Consider the following 15,094-nt stretch of genomic DNA (forward strand, 5'->3'; position numbering starts at 1 on the left):
CCCTTGCAGAGGAATCAGTGCGGGGCCGTGGGCTGAGAAGATACCGTCCGAGATGGACTTGAGCTGCCTGGACGTGATTCTCGGAACACGTGAAGGGTCCTCAGCGTTCGGCCTTCCCATGGCTCTGTGTGAGTAAGAGGTGCGTGCTTTGAAATCTTCAAGGGTCCTGGCAGTATGTTTCTTCTGAGGCAGAGCGCTTCCTGCTGGGGCACGGAGCCTGGTGAAGGGGCAATAGGCTGTTCAACAGAGCGTGGATAGATATTCAAGGCCTCCGTTCTCTCCGCGTTCCTGGAGTGGCAGCGGGAGGGGGTGGCCGATGGTGGGAGGAGAAGCGATGCCGCGTCCTTGCGGATTGATAAGCTAAGTTGTTTGTTTGTTTTTTCCCCTCTGCTGTTTTCGGTAGCGAGCGATAAGAAGTCAACCATCCCGGTGTCCCCCCGTCTGGGGATGGAACGGAAACGAGACCAGAGAGCTCGGGAGCTTGGTCGAAGCGAGGCGAGAACCGTCCGGCTGGGAGCGGAACAGCCATCGCTGACAGGGAGATAAGTGTCGGGTCTGGAAATCTCTCAGCTTACGGCCCACTCGGGTCTAGGAAGGGAAGTCACGTTTGCTTAGACAGCGAGTCCGAGCGGAGGTTCCCGAGGTGCTTCCTTGGTAGTGGGAGAAACAGGGCTCCCGTTTGTCAGGGGTGCTGGTTTCTCTGGAACACGGTGTCCTTCTCAGCAGACGCTTGGCTCGAGGAGGAAGACGCAAGGTGGTAAGGTTTCTGACTGCCTCTTATGTGTTTCTCTCTTGTTGCTCTCTAGTATTGGCCAATACGTTCTGTCTGTCTGTTTCTGTCTGTGTCTTTGTCCTTGCTCTGCTTCTGCCGTGTCCTTGTACAGCACACTTGCAGGCATTCCAGGTGAGCATCTCCAAGGGTTAAGGGCTCAGGAGCCAAGGGGAATTCTGCAGGTACGCCAGTCGCGCAAGGGAGAGCGGTGGTGCGTCATGGCTGACTGACTCAGTGTTCTTGTAGAGGACCCGATACATAGGCGAGGGGGGGGGAAGGGCTAAAGGATAGAATTCCCACAGCCCTTAGTGAGTGAGAGCTAACGCTGGGCTTTTTCGGCCACCCTTGCAGAGGAATCAGTGCGGGGCCGTGGGCTGAGAAGATACCGTCCGAGATGGACTTGAGCTGCCTGGACGTGATTCTCGGAACACGTGAAGGGTCCTCAGCGTTCGGCCTTCCCATGTCTCTGTGTGAGTAAGAGGTGCGTGCTTTGAAATCTTCAAGGGTCCTGGCAGTATGTTTCTTCTGAGGCAGAGCGCTTCCTGCTGAGGCACGGAGCCTAGTGGCTTGGGGACTGGTGAAGGGGCAATAGGCTGTTCAACAGAGCGTGGATAGATATTCAAGGCCTCCGTTCTCTCCGCGTTCCTGGAGTGGCAGCGGGAGGGGGTGGCCGATGGTGGGAGGAGAAGCGATGCCGCGTCCTTGCGGACTGAAAAGCTAAGTTGTTTGTTTGTTTTTTCCCCTCTGCTGTGTTCGGTAGCGAGCGATAAGAAGTCAACCATCCCGGTGTCCCTCCGTCTGGGGATGGAACGGAAACGAGAGCAGAGAGCTCGGGAGATTGGTCGAAGTGAGGCGAGAACCGTCCGGCTGGGAGCGGAGCAGCCATCGCTGACAGGGAGATAAGTGTCGGGTCTGGAAATCTCTCAGCTTACGGCCCACTCGGGTCTAGGAAGGGAAGTCACGTTCGCTTAGACAGCAAGTCCGAGCGGAGGTTCCCGAGGTGCTTCCTTGGTAGTGGGAGAAACAGGGCTCCCGTTTGTCAGGGGTGCTGGTTTCTCTGGAACACGGTGTCCTTCTCAGCAGACGCTTGGCTCGAGGAGGAAGACGCAAGGTGGTCAGCTTTCTGACTGCCTCTCATGAGTTTCTCTCTTGTTGCTCTCTAGTATTGGCCAATACGTTCTGTCTGTCTGTTTCTGTCTGTGTCTTTGTCCTTGCTCTGCTTCTGCCGTGTCCTTGTACAGCACACTTGCAGGCATTCCAGGTGAGCATCTCCAAGGGTTAAGGGCTCAGGAGCCAAGGGGAATTCTGCAGGTACGCCAGTCGCGCAAGGGAGAGCGGTGGTGCGTCATGGCTGACTGACTCAGTGTTCTTGTAGAGTACCCGATACATAGGCGAGAGGGGGGGAAAGGGCTAAAGGATAGAATTCCCACAGCCACAGATCTTAGTGAGTAAGAGCTAACGCTGGGCTTTTTCGGCCACCCTTGCAGAGGAATCAGTGCGGGGCCGTGGGCTGAGAAGATACCGTCCGAGATGGACTTGAGCTGCCTGGACGTGATTCTCGGAACACGTGAAGGGTCCTCAGCGTTCGGCCTTCCCATGGCTCTGTGTGAGTAAGAGGTGCGTGCTTTGAAATCTTCAAGGGTCCTGGCAGTATGTTTCTTCTGAGGCAGAGCGCTTCCTGCTGGGGCACGGAGCCTGTTGGCTTGGGGACTGGTGAAGGGGCAGTAGGCGGTTCAACAGAGCGTGGATAGATATTCAAGGCCTCCGTTCTCTCCGCGTTCCTGGAGTGGCAGCGGGAGGGGGTGGCCGATGGTGGGAGGAGAAGCGATGCCGCGTCCTTGCGGATTGATAAGCTAAGTTGTTTGTTTGTTTTTTCCCCTCTGCTGTTTTCGGTAGCGAGCGATAAGAAGTCAACCATCCCGGTGTCCTCCCATCTGGGGATGGAACGGAAACGAGAGCAGAGAGCTCGGGAGCTTGGTCGAAGCGAGGCGAGAACCGTCCGGCTGGGAGCGGAGCAGCCATCGCTGACAGGGAGATAAGTGTCGGGTCTGGAAATCTCTCAGCTTGCGGCCCACTCGGGTCTAAGAAGGGAAGTCACGTTTGCTTAGACAGCGAGTCCGAACGGAGGTTCCCTAGGTGCTTCCTTGGTAGCTCCCGTTTGTCAGGGCTTCCGTTTGTCACGGGTGCTGGTTTCTCTGGAACACGGTGTCCTTCTCAGCAGACGCTTGGCTCGAGGAGGAAGACGCAAGGTGGTCAGCTTTCTGTCTGCCTCTCATGTGTTTCTCTCTTGTTGCTCTCTCGTATTGGCCAATACGTTCTGTCTGTCTGTTTCTGTCTGTGTCTTTGTCCTTGCTCTGCTTCTGCCGTGTCCTTGTACAGCACACTTGCAGGCATTCCAGGTGAGCATCTCCAAGGGTTAAGGGCTCAGGAGCCAAGGGGAATTCTGCAGGTACGCCAGTCGCGCAAGGGAGAGCGGTGGTGCGTCATGGCTGACTGACTCAGTGTTCTTGTAGAGGACCCAATACATAGGCGAGAGGGGGCGAAAGGGCTAAAGGATAGAATTCCCACAGACATTAGTGAGTGAGAGCTAACGCTGGGCTTTTTCGGCCACCCTTGCAGAGGAATCAGTGCGGGGCCGTGGGCTGAGAAGATACCGTCCGAGATGGACTTGAGCTGCCTGGACGTGATTCTCGGAACACGTGAAGGGTCCTCAGCGTTCGGCCTTCCCATGGCTCTGTGTGAGTAAGAGGTGCGTGCTTTGAAACCTTCAAGCGTCCTGGCAGCATGTTTCTTCTGAGGCAGAGAGCTTCCTGCTTGGGCTCGGAGCCTGGTGGCTTGGGGACTGGTGAAGGGGCAGTAGGCGGTTCAACAGAGCATGGATAGATATTCAAGGCCTCCGTTCTCTCCGCATTCCTGGAGTGGCAGCGGGAGGGGGTGGCCGATGGTGGGAGGCTGCGGTGCGATGGCGGGAGGAGAAGCGATGCCGCGTCGTTGCGGACTGAAACGCTAAGTTGTTTGTTTGTTTTTTCCCCTCTGCTGTGTTCGGTAGCGAGCGATAAGAAGTCAACCCTCCCGGTGTCCTCCCGTCTGGAGATGGAACGTAAACGAGAACAGCGAGCTCGGGAGCTTGGTCGAAGCGAGGCGAGAACCATCCGGCTGGGAGCGGAGCAGCCATCGCTGACAGGGAGATAAGTGTCGGGTCTGGAAATCTCTCGGCTTACGGCCCACTCGGGTCTAGGAAGGGAAGTCACGTTTGCTTAGACAGCGAGTCCGAGCGGAGGTTCCACTCCCGCAGTACATTTCAACATCCCCCTCACACAACCTGCACTCCCACCAGTGCTCTTCCCTAGCCCATACACCCTATTCCTGGTGTCCCTCAGTTTCACTTCTTCTCTCCACAGACTCAGAGTAACCTGCACCCCCAGAAACATCAGAGTAACCTGCACCCCCAGAGCATCCCTCCATTCATGTTTCCATCAGCCCCTCTTTTTCCTCTCTAGAACACTCCCCATCCCACACTCTATCCCTATCCCTACCTTTCCCCCATCTATAGGACCCTTCCGCCCCGTTTCTTCCCTTCCCAACCCACAGTCCCTCCCCCCACACTCCCATCCCGCCTGCCATGTGACCCCCATCACTACCTTCCCCCCAGCCCTCCTTCCGCATGTAGGGACTCCCTCAACCACTCTCCTCTTCCTCCTCAACAACCCCCCATCCCAAGCCATCCCACACTCCAGATCCTTCCAGTCTATCCTCCCATCCATTGGGTCCCACCCCCCTTCTCTTCCTTTCTACACCCACATCCCATGGCAACCTGCACTCCTAACGCTGCCCTTCCTCCATCCATGCCTACACCCATAGACGGTATGCGTGCTTTATTTTGTTTTGATAAACAGCAGCAATCTGTCAACTGTAAAAGCTAGATTTTAATAAAACAAATGTAGTTTGTGTAATTTCTAACAGCAGGAGGGGAGCGGGAAAAGTTGTGCGTATGTTATTCATCATTGAGGGAATGGGCAAACGTATGAGATTGCATTGTAGTGATTTCTCTCCCGCGTCAGATAATATTATTTTGGGTGTACTTTCCGGAGGGGAACTGCAATTGAGTGCTGGACGATTTCCTAGCTAAGCCTTACCGTATAGAGCTGTTTGCAGACTCTGTGTTTCTACACTTGGTGCGTCCCAACCTGCGTGGGCTCCCAGAGGCCAGAGAGCCTAAGTCAGCAAAACAGGGAGAGGCAGGCAAGGCTAGTGGAGCAAATAGTCTCAGTGAAATCCGAGCACATCCGGTGGCATCCCAGAAGGAGGACCAAACCCATCAGAAGCTGGGCCTTTGAGAAAAGGTCTCTCCATGTACTGGGTAAGCTTGGAGGCCTCTCAAGGCGTACCTGCTCCCGGCAGTGCACTTACTCCGTTAAAGAAATGCTAACAGTGACAGTCGGTGAATGGGATATTAGCGTATAGTCGTGTATACGATTAACTGATAAGCCTGGGCTTATCGGTTAATCCTGACAACTACACACGCTTCCCTCCCCCTTGCTGTCTCTAATACAGAGTCAGCAAGGGCTGGGGGGAGGTGAGAGCCTGTGCGCGTGGGGAGCTGGCTTTTAAGTCATCGCCCCAGAAGCACCAGATCCCGCGGAGCTACGTGCTCCGTATCCATCGGTGCACTTCTGATACTGATAAGAACATAAGAATGGCTATACTGGGTCAGACCAAAGGGCCATCTAGCCCAGTAGCCTGTCTGCCAACAGTGGCCAGTGCCAGGTGCCCCAGAGGGGGTGGACCGAAGACAATGATCAAGCAATTTGTCTCCTGCCATCCATCTCCAGCCTTTGACCAACAGAGGCCAGGGGCACCATTTTTTCCTGCCCCCAGGCTAATAGCCTTTTATGGACGTAACCTCCATGAATGTATCTAGTTTTCTTTAAAACTCTGTTATAGTCCTAGCCTTCACAGCATCCTCTGGCAAGGAGTTCCACAGGTTGACTGTGCGCTGTGTGAAGAACTTTCTTTCATTAGGTTTAAGCCTGCTACCCATTAATTTCATTTGGTGTCCTCTAGTTCTTATATTATGGGAACAAGTAGAGAACTTTTCTATATTCACCTTCTCCACACCACTCATGATTTTATAGACCTCTATCATATCCCCCTCAGTCTCCTCTTTTCTAAGGAACTTGGAAATGGCGGAGATGCTCAATGACTTCTTTGTTTCGGTCTTCACCGAGAAGTCTGGAGGTGTGCCTAACGTAGTGAATACAAGCAGAGAGAGGGTAAGTTTAGAAGATAGGATACACAAAGAACAAGTTAAAAATCACTTAGGAAAGTTAGATGTCAGCAAGTCACCAGGTCCTGATGAAATGCATCCCAGGATACTCAAGGAGCTGATAGAGGAGGTATCTGAGCCTTTAGCTATGATCTTTGAAAAATCATGGAAGACAAGGAAGATTCCAGAAGACTGGAAAAGGGCAAATATTGTGCCCATCTATAAAAGGGAATAAGAACAACCCAGGAAACTACAGACCGGTCAGTTTAACGTCTGTCCCAGGGAAGACAATGGAGCAGGTAATTAAGGAAATCATATGCAAACACTTGGAAGGTAATAAAGTGATAGGGAATAGCCAGCATGGGTTTGTGAAGAACAAGTCATGCCAAACTAATCTGATAGCTTTCTTTGATAGGATAACGAGCCTTGTGGATAAGGGAGAAGCGGTGGATGTCATATACCTAGACTTTAGTAAGGCATTTGATACGGTCTCGCATGATATTCTTATTGATAAACTAGGCAAATATCACTTAGATAGGGCCACAATAAGGTGGGTGCATAATTGGCTGGATAACCGTAGTCAGAGAGTTGTTGTTAACGGTTCTAAATCCTGCTGGAAAGGGATAACAAGTGGAGTTCCTCAAGGGTCTGTTTTGGGACCCGTACTGTTCAATATCTTCATCAATGATGTAGATATTGGGATAGAGAGTACGCTTATTAAGTTTGCAGATGATACCAAACTGGGTGGGGTTGCGACGTCTTTGGAGGATAGGGACATAATTCAAAATGACCTTAGCAAGTTAGAGAAATGGTCAGAGGTAAACAGGATGAGGTTTAATAATGAGAAATGCAAAGTGCTCCGCTTAGGAAGGAACAATCAGTTCCATACATACAAGATGGGAAGCGACTGTCTAGGAAGGAGCATGGCGGAAAGGGATCTAGGGGTCATAGTGGACCACAAGTTGAATATGAGTCAACAGTGTGATGCTGTTGCAAAAAAAGCAAATATGATTCTAGGTTGTATCAACAGGTGTGTTGTAAGCAAAACTCGTGAAGTCATTCTGCCGCTCTACTCTGTGCTAGTTAGGCCTCAGCTGGAGTACTGTGTCCAGTTCTGGGCGCCACATTTCAAGAAAGATGTGGAGAAATTGGAAAGGGTGCAGAGAAGAGCGACAAGAATGATTAAAGGTTTAGAGAACATGACCTATGAAGCCAGGCTTCATGAACTGGGCTTGTTTAGTTTGGAAAAAAGAAGATTAAGGGGGGACATGATAGCGGTTTTCAAATATCTAAAAGGGTGTCACAAGGAGGAAGGAGAAAATTTGTTGGTCTTGGTTTCTGAGGACAGGACAAGGAGTAATGGGCTTAATGTGCAGCAGGGGAGGTTTAGATTGGACATTAGGAAAAAATTCCTAACTGTCAGGGTGGTCAAATATTGGAATAAATTGCCAAGGGAGGTGGTGGAATCTCCCTCTCTGGAGATATTTAAGAACAGGTTAGATAGACATCTGTCAGGGATGGTGTAGACGGAGCTTGGTCCTGCCTTGAGGGCGGGGGGCTGGACTCGATGACCTCTTGAGGTCCCTTCCAGTCCTATTATTCTATGATGCTATGATAAGCTGAAAAGTCCTAGTCTCTTTAGCCTCTCTTCATATGGGACCCGTTCCAAACCCCTAATCATTGTAGTTGCCCTTTTCTGAACCCTTTCCAAGTCCAAAATATCTTTTTTGAGGTGAGGAGACCACATATAGTACGCCCACATCTTGAACACTGTGTACAGAAGTTTTATATAGGGGCATTAAGATGAAGAATCTCATTTTCTATCCCTTTTTAAATAGTTACTAGCATCCTATTTGCTTTTTTGAACGCATACTGCATTTTCAGAGAACTATCCACGATAACTCCAATATATGTTTCCTGATTAGTTGTAGCTAAATTAGCCCTCATCATATGGTATGTATAGTTGTGGTTATTTTTTTCCAATGTGCGTTACTTTATACTTATCCACAGCAAATTTCATTTGCTATTTTGTTGCCCAATCACTACATTTGGTGAGATCTTTTTGAAGTTAAACAGTTACACAATTGCTTTTGTCCTTAAGTCCGAGAAGTGGGTGGTAGGGAGTGGCCTCAAAGGAATAGGAAAGCAGAGGCTCTGGTCTTTTGTCTGGGTGTCACGTTACTGGATTTTAAGGGGAGCAGCCAGATCACTGCTGCACCAATTGGGGGGAGGTGTTTGCCCCAAAGTCTATACAAAGGGGGCCATGCGAGATGTCAAATGAAAGCTCATGTTCTACTGATTCTGTATATGCTACTCATGTACTGGTATGATATCTGTATGTGGAGTTATGAATATGGAGTATGTGCTGATATTGGCCTGCACTGCCTGTTGTAAAGGAGGATTGTCCGTTGAATGAGTATGCTAATTAGCACTGGTCCAGGGATAATGGCTCTCAAGGTGCCCAGTACACACCTAAGGACTGTGTCTGGGAACATGCAACCCAGCCAGGGCAAAATGGCTGCTGACATATGAAACAGAGCTAAGTCATTCGACCATGTGACCTGCTCCACTTGGAAGGTATGGGGAGATATACAAGTGCCATGAGGCGGACTCCATCTTGTCTTCAATTCTGCTACTGATCCTAGATGCAGCCTTGCAAGGAACAGAGAGCTGAGGAGGATTGCTGACCCATCCTGACATAGGATGAACACCAGAGACCTTTAAGATAGCAGTTATAACATCTCTGCTGAGAGCCTGCATCGAGAACTCGGTGACTGGTGCATGTAATGTATTCTCCTTAACAACCTTACTCTCATGCTTTTCTTTCTTCTATTAATAAACCTTTAGATTTCAGATTCTAAAGGATTGGCCCAGCGTGATCTTGTGGGTAAGATCCAAAGTGTAAATTGACCGGGGATTTGTGGCTGGTTCTTTGGGACCGGAAAGACCCGTTCGGGGAAGGTGAGATTGGGTTCTACAACCCCCTCACCTGTGTGCAGGCCTGGGGCTAATTGTGGCACAGGGAGAGCTGAGGTGTCTGAGGGGTTTTGCTCGTGAGGCTTCTGGCTGGCCAGATTGGCCGCTAAAGCACTCAGTGTGACCGGTTTATGGCCTATTTGGGAAAGGCTTCCAGTCTGGGGCTGTAAGGAGCCCTGAGTTTTGAGCAATTCGCCCTGAGCAGACGCCCTCAGCTGTGCCAAGACCTGGCCCGGTCCGTCACAGCCACCTTCCCAGCTCACTTCAACCCTCACCCTACCTTCTCCCCATTCATCTTTCAACACATAAGGACCCCCTCACCCACCCTCCTCTTCCTCCCTAACGGCCCCCAGCCCAACACGCTCTTGATCCTTCCAGACCACCCGTCCATCCAGTGGATTCCCTCAACCCTTCCTTTCTCTTCCTTTTAACACCCCCAGCCCATGGCAATGTGCACTCCTAACCCTGCCCTTTCTCCACCCATAAGGCCAAGGGCACCATTGTTTGAGGGGGGTAGGTGCCCTTGGTCCTATGGGTGTAGAATTGGGTAGAGAAATGGGGTAGGAGGGCAGTAGCCCCCCTCCTGAGTTTGAAACCCTGGATTTCATACATGAGGTGTGCTTAAAGCCCATGTCCTAACTCCAGAGGCAGTTCTTAAATGCAACAGAGTTTGAGCTGATGCGGCTTTGCCTTTGGGGCATGGACTTTATTATGCTTAAATCACCGCGCCCCTCTCGTTCTTTATAACAAATGGACGGACATTCAAGCAGTTGAAGTATTGTTAGATCCTCATAAAAACATTGCTGGGTACTCCCCGTAAAAGATGGGGGGGGGGTAACCCACTCTGGCACAACAAATGCAGGAGCAGGGGCCCGCAAAAGTACCCCAAAACCTGATCTCTCCAGGCTTTGGTACAAAAACTTCCCCCCCAAAATCCTAAAACCCAAATTTTAGGGAATATCCACTGCCATCACCCAAGTAGTCCAAGAAAACTAGGGATGAGATCACTTGGGAAACTCCTCCCTAAAACCTCAGGGGTACCTCAAGCTCTTTTTCCCCTCAGAGCTTGAAAAAGAAAAGAGAAAAACAAGCTGCAGTCTATGCTAGCTGACTCCCAGGCAGACAGACAGAGAGCTTACAGATAAAACTAGGACACCAAAATAAACCTATAGCAGGTTAATTAGAAAAGAAAACAAACTTTTTATTATCAAAACAATACTACCGTTGCAAGTATAGTTAAGGTAGCTAGATGGTAAGGGCCAGCAATTTGTATACTCAGAGGCTGTGTCTATACTGGCCACTTATTCCGGAAAATCAGCCGCTTTTCCGGAATAACTTGCCAGCTGTTTACACTGGCCGCTTGCTTTTCCGGAAAAGCACTGACGATCTCATGTAAGATTGTCAGTGTTCTTGCGGAAAACTATGCTGCTCCCATTCGGGAAAAAGTCCTTTTGCGCAAAACTTTTGCGCAAAAGGGCCAGTATAGACAGCTCAGCTTTGTTTTCCGCAAAAAAGCCCCGATCGCGAAAATGGCGATCAGGGCTTTTTTGCGGAAAAGCACGTCTAGATTGGCACGGATGCTTTTCCGCAAAAAATGCTTTTGCGGAAAAGCGTCCGTGCCAATCTAGACGCTCCTTTCCGAAAATGCTTTTAACGGAAAACTTTTCCGTTAAAACCATTTCCGGAAAATCATGCCAGTCTAGACGTAGCCAGAGACAATTCTGTGGGTTAGAAAGCTTCATTACAAAAGAGAAAAAAAACACTTTTAACATCAATTTGAAATTCCCAAACCATAAAACAATTAAAAACCTGATAGATTAATTAAACTTTGCCCTACTTACAAATTGTGAAAAGACTTTTCTTAGAGAGAGCGAGACAGCCTCGCAGCTCCCTGTTACCTGGAAGAACCCACTCTGCCTCAGACAGAGGAGGAAAAAGTTAAAAATTCCTTTGTTCCCAGTTTGAAATCCCTACCTGCATTGTTATTGGCTGACCAAATATCTGGCTAGGATAACCCCTTAACCATGAGGACTGACCAGCAGCCTGGTGGCTATGACGGAGAGAGTAGGAATGAGTGTTATGGTTTTGGGATCTGCATTTGGACCACTGCTATTAAACGTCTCACAAATGTTCTTGAAAAAGGAGAGACTAAAGGGATAAATAGTGACTAAATCAAAGTCGATAGGCACTTCCCCATTCCTCCTTTGAAAAGTACAAGAGCCCAGCAGGGACTCTTGTGCATTTCAAAGTAATGGAGCTTGGGTTCAGCTGGGGACTCTGAGTCCCCCACTGACCCCAGGCTCCATGCCGTGCTGCATGCCATGAGGAGCCCCAGGTCATGCCGTGTGGAACCTGGGGCCAGCTGGGGAAATGCCACGCAGAGCTGGGGAGTTCTCAGCTGACCCCGGGGTCCATGGCTGCCCCTTTAAACGCGTGGAGGTGGCTTTTCAAAGGGGCAGCTGCCGCAGAGCTGATCCCCAGCTCAGCCATGCAGTGCTGCCACTTAGAAAGCTGGGGCAGGGGGGAAGGAGTATTTCAATCTCAGAGAGGCAGCAAGGTGTGGGGAATCGACTAGCTGACTAGTCAACAGACAACTATCCCATAAGCATTTGCTTATGGGGATAGACTCGTCTTTAACATCCCTAATCCAAAGCTGGTAGGAATGAGTTAAAAAGGGGTCTCACAAAACTGGACGTTTGGGCAACACAAGAGCATATGAATCCGTGTTAGCCAACACAACAGAAAAAAGAGAGGAAGCGGCATGTGAGGTGTGTTTGCATTCTTACTGGCTTGGACTCGAGCGCATGGAAGATGAGCGGGTCTCTTGGCATAATCCTGATATCAGTGGGGAGCTACAGCCAACTGACCCGTCGGTGTTCAGTCTGTGTCTTGTAGCGGAACAGCCATGTTGTAGAAAGGGTTGGAGAGAGAGGCAGGTACTGGATGGTCTCATGCAGCTGTAGCATTTTTGGCAGTGATACTTCTTCCATGGGTTATTTGCTGTTCTTGCAGAGGCCTGCTGTAGGCAATCAGAGCCACTCTGGAGATCCAGCTAGATGAGGGGCATCTGCCTGAAGTGAGTCTGAGTCACCTGTTGTTCCTATTGACAGTGGAGCTGAGGAGCTCTCTCGTGACGGTGTAGGAGCTGGTGTATGTTTTGTGAAATTATCTTCAGCCAGTGTCTGTGCAGCGAGGTGCCTCCTTGCGTGCAGAGAGATGCTTGTGATTTCCATGGGACGGATCCTGGGGAAGGCAGAGCTCTGCCCGTGGCAGGTAATTGTCTGGGATTGTCGTTTCCTCTCCGTAAGTAGCTGCACGTGGGTCGCTGCCCTTCAAATACAGCGATGTGGAGGGAGGGACGACAAACTACAGAGCATCTGTCCGTGTAATCACTGGACATCATCACATTGTTCTCCAGTTGCTTGCTCAATCATCACGTCCCTCAGAGGACCAGAGTATTCTGGGTAGGGTGTGGGTATAGTGGACTGAGGGTGTGGTGAAGTGGAGATGGTCATAGTTTCTTATAAATTATAAGCATTTTAGGACCTGGATAGGCCAGAGAGGAATAAAGAAGGGGTCTCCAGTGATCAGCAGTTAGGTGATGCACATGTTTATGTCTGTGTTTTGACCACTAGTGGTGGTCGAGTTTACAAGTCTCCTCTCATTCTCTTTTCAGTTCTCAGTGGCATTGGATTCATGAAAGAATGGCTGACTTGTGGCAGAGACTAAAGCCTTGAGCCCATCACTAGGGCTGGAAGCCAGCTAGCGCAATGCAGACTAAGAGCAAATGGAAATTTGCAGTTTTCCCTCAGTACTTAGTTAGGCAGTTATACCTTGAATCTTTTAAAATTATTTTGAACAATGTCTACGCTGCACACTTATGTCAGAATAAGCTACCTACTTTGAAATAGAACATCCAAACTACAGGGAAGCCTTGAAATTAGTCTGTCAGGCTCCCCTAATGTTGACGTACTACATTGATTTAGAGTCTCAGGAAGCACTGGGGAGTAATCACTTTGAATGACTCTGGGGAGTAGTTATTTCTAAATAAGAACAGCTGAGCATATATACTGAAGACATTTCAAAATAACAATTTCTACATGAGGGTTATTCCTCATCACAAACAGGAGTCATTAGCCTGTTATTTCATAACTCCTAACTGCCTAACGTAAAAATGCCGCAACAGAGCAACAGTGACACTCGATGGCCACTTTTGGCAATGCATGCACAATTCTGTAATGCAGCTACTCTGACACTCGGGGTGTGTCTAGACTACAGGGATTGTTCGAAAAATCTGTACCTGCGTCTAGACGGCCGCCGCGTTCTGTCGACAGTAAATGAACAGAATGCGGCGGTTTTGTTGATAGCGGTAAATCTCATTTTACGTTTTACGAGGAATAACACTATTTTTGATAGAGATCTGTCAAAAAAAGGGAAGTGTGGACGCGGGGAAGATTTTTTGTCGAAAATAAAGGCCTCCGGGTAGAAGCCCTGGTGGACACTCCTGCCAGACCTTTCATCTCTATTGTTCCTGTCCAGACAACTTTGGGCACCAGGGAGGGAACATCAGGTGAGTGCTGTGAAGGTCCATCACACACAGGGCAGGGGAGGCGGGAGCAAAGTGGATGGTGCAGTACTGTGACATGTCATGCTGATCACATCCTGGGGGGAGGGGGACACACACATGGCTGACCTCAGGGAGGGACGTCCAACCTCAGGGAGGGACGTCCTACCCCTGCACCCGCATGGCTGCGAGGAACCACCTGCTCCTACAGACACTGATGCCAGGTACAGGCAGGGGTTTGGGACCCTGGGAATTGCCACACAGCTTCAGGCTTCTTAGCAACCTGCGGGAACCCCAACTGTGGCCTGGCACTTGTCTGTGCTGCTTGGCCATGGGGAGGGGGGCAGGATGGTGGCCTGCACACTGTCTGGGCTTCAGGGAGGCCGTGGCTGGTGCTCAGGGCATACCACTCCTTGCTGAGACCACATGAGCATCCACTGATCCTAGAGGACAGGCACTGACTGCTGAGGAGGGCATGCTGTCTCTCAGGGAAAGTGTGAGCATGCATGATTGATGACTTTTCCCTCTTGTCCTCCACATCCAGCCCAGCTGTCCAGGAGGGTGGGGGGGCCACACCTCTCCCACCTCCCAGACGGCTGCAGGGAACCCATCGGCACTGGCGCACGTATTTGGACCTGGTGCGCCAGCACATCTCGGCCCTGCAAGGGATGCAGGAGACATGTAATCAGAGGATGCAGGCAGAGACAGAGCGGCGCAGTCGCTTGCTGGACGAGTTTGTGCAGCAGCTGTGGGAGAAAAATCAAATAACTCCAATTGTGTCTAAGGAGGGACTGTGCAGGAAATCAAAACTCTCTAACAGAAAACTGCTGTAAGGGTTAAAAGTTTTCCAGGCCCCTCTCCCTGTAACAGAGAGAAATCATCTTAACTCTAATCAAGACCCTTACAATGCCTCCTATCTCAACTTATGAAGACTCCTAGTCTGTCACAAATTGTCATGTAAACTCTTATCTTTGTCACAGTTTGCCTTGTAGACTCCTCACTCAGGTTCTCATGTGCCTTTGTACTGTAAAACTTACTTCTAGCACACCTGGTGTGAACAGAAATGTCTTAGAGTACTTCTGCTGAGACTTTGTTTTCTTTAACATATCAATCAACAACTAAACTGTCTGAACACACTGTATAAAGGATCCCGGAAACTCTCTCTCAGGGCTGCTGCTGCTCTCACTCTGGTAGCTGTCAGCCTGCATGCATAATAAAATTTTCCTTTTGGATTTCTCTCCTGCCTCACTGCTTTGACCTCCAGCCTCGGACCCTTCTGGGGACTCTGTACCCCAGGGGAGCGAGATTTCCCCAACACAGCGCACTGCTATTTGCACTGCTATCCGGGAGGCCATAGCCTTCCCCGGTCCTGTGTCTGTTCCTGCTCCTCTTGCTCAGCCTGCCCTCCCCCCCCCACCAGCTCCCCCACCCCTCCGCTCACCCCCCGACCCTCCTTCACCCGCTGCCATCCCAGACTCAGGTACAGCCGCACCTCCTGCCCAGCCCCAGCCCGCAC

General features: G+C 50.2%; 1 long non-coding RNA gene across 3 annotated transcripts; it reads left to right on the forward strand.

Moving 5' to 3' along the window:
• Window positions 1-2,716: 2,716 nt before the first annotated feature.
• LOC142823427 (uncharacterized) lies at window positions 2,717-14,845 on the forward strand. 3 transcript variants are annotated; one of them, XR_012898638.1, is made up of 5 exons: window positions 2,717-3,521; window positions 3,822-6,337; window positions 8,684-8,821; window positions 12,027-13,584; window positions 14,123-14,845. It is a non-coding gene; the product is annotated as an uncharacterized LOC142823427 (long non-coding RNA). The 3 variants fall into 3 exon arrangements; XR_012898637.1 differs by having other exon boundaries at window positions 3,822-8,821; XR_012898639.1 differs by having other exon boundaries at window positions 3,822-8,821; window positions 12,125-13,584.
• The last annotated feature ends 249 nt before the right edge of the window (window positions 14,846-15,094 follow it).

Source organism: Pelodiscus sinensis, unplaced genomic scaffold, assembly GCF_049634645.1.
Source record: "Pelodiscus sinensis isolate JC-2024 unplaced genomic scaffold, ASM4963464v1 ctg77, whole genome shotgun sequence".
Lineage (NCBI taxonomy): Eukaryota > Metazoa > Chordata > Testudines > Trionychidae > Pelodiscus > Pelodiscus sinensis.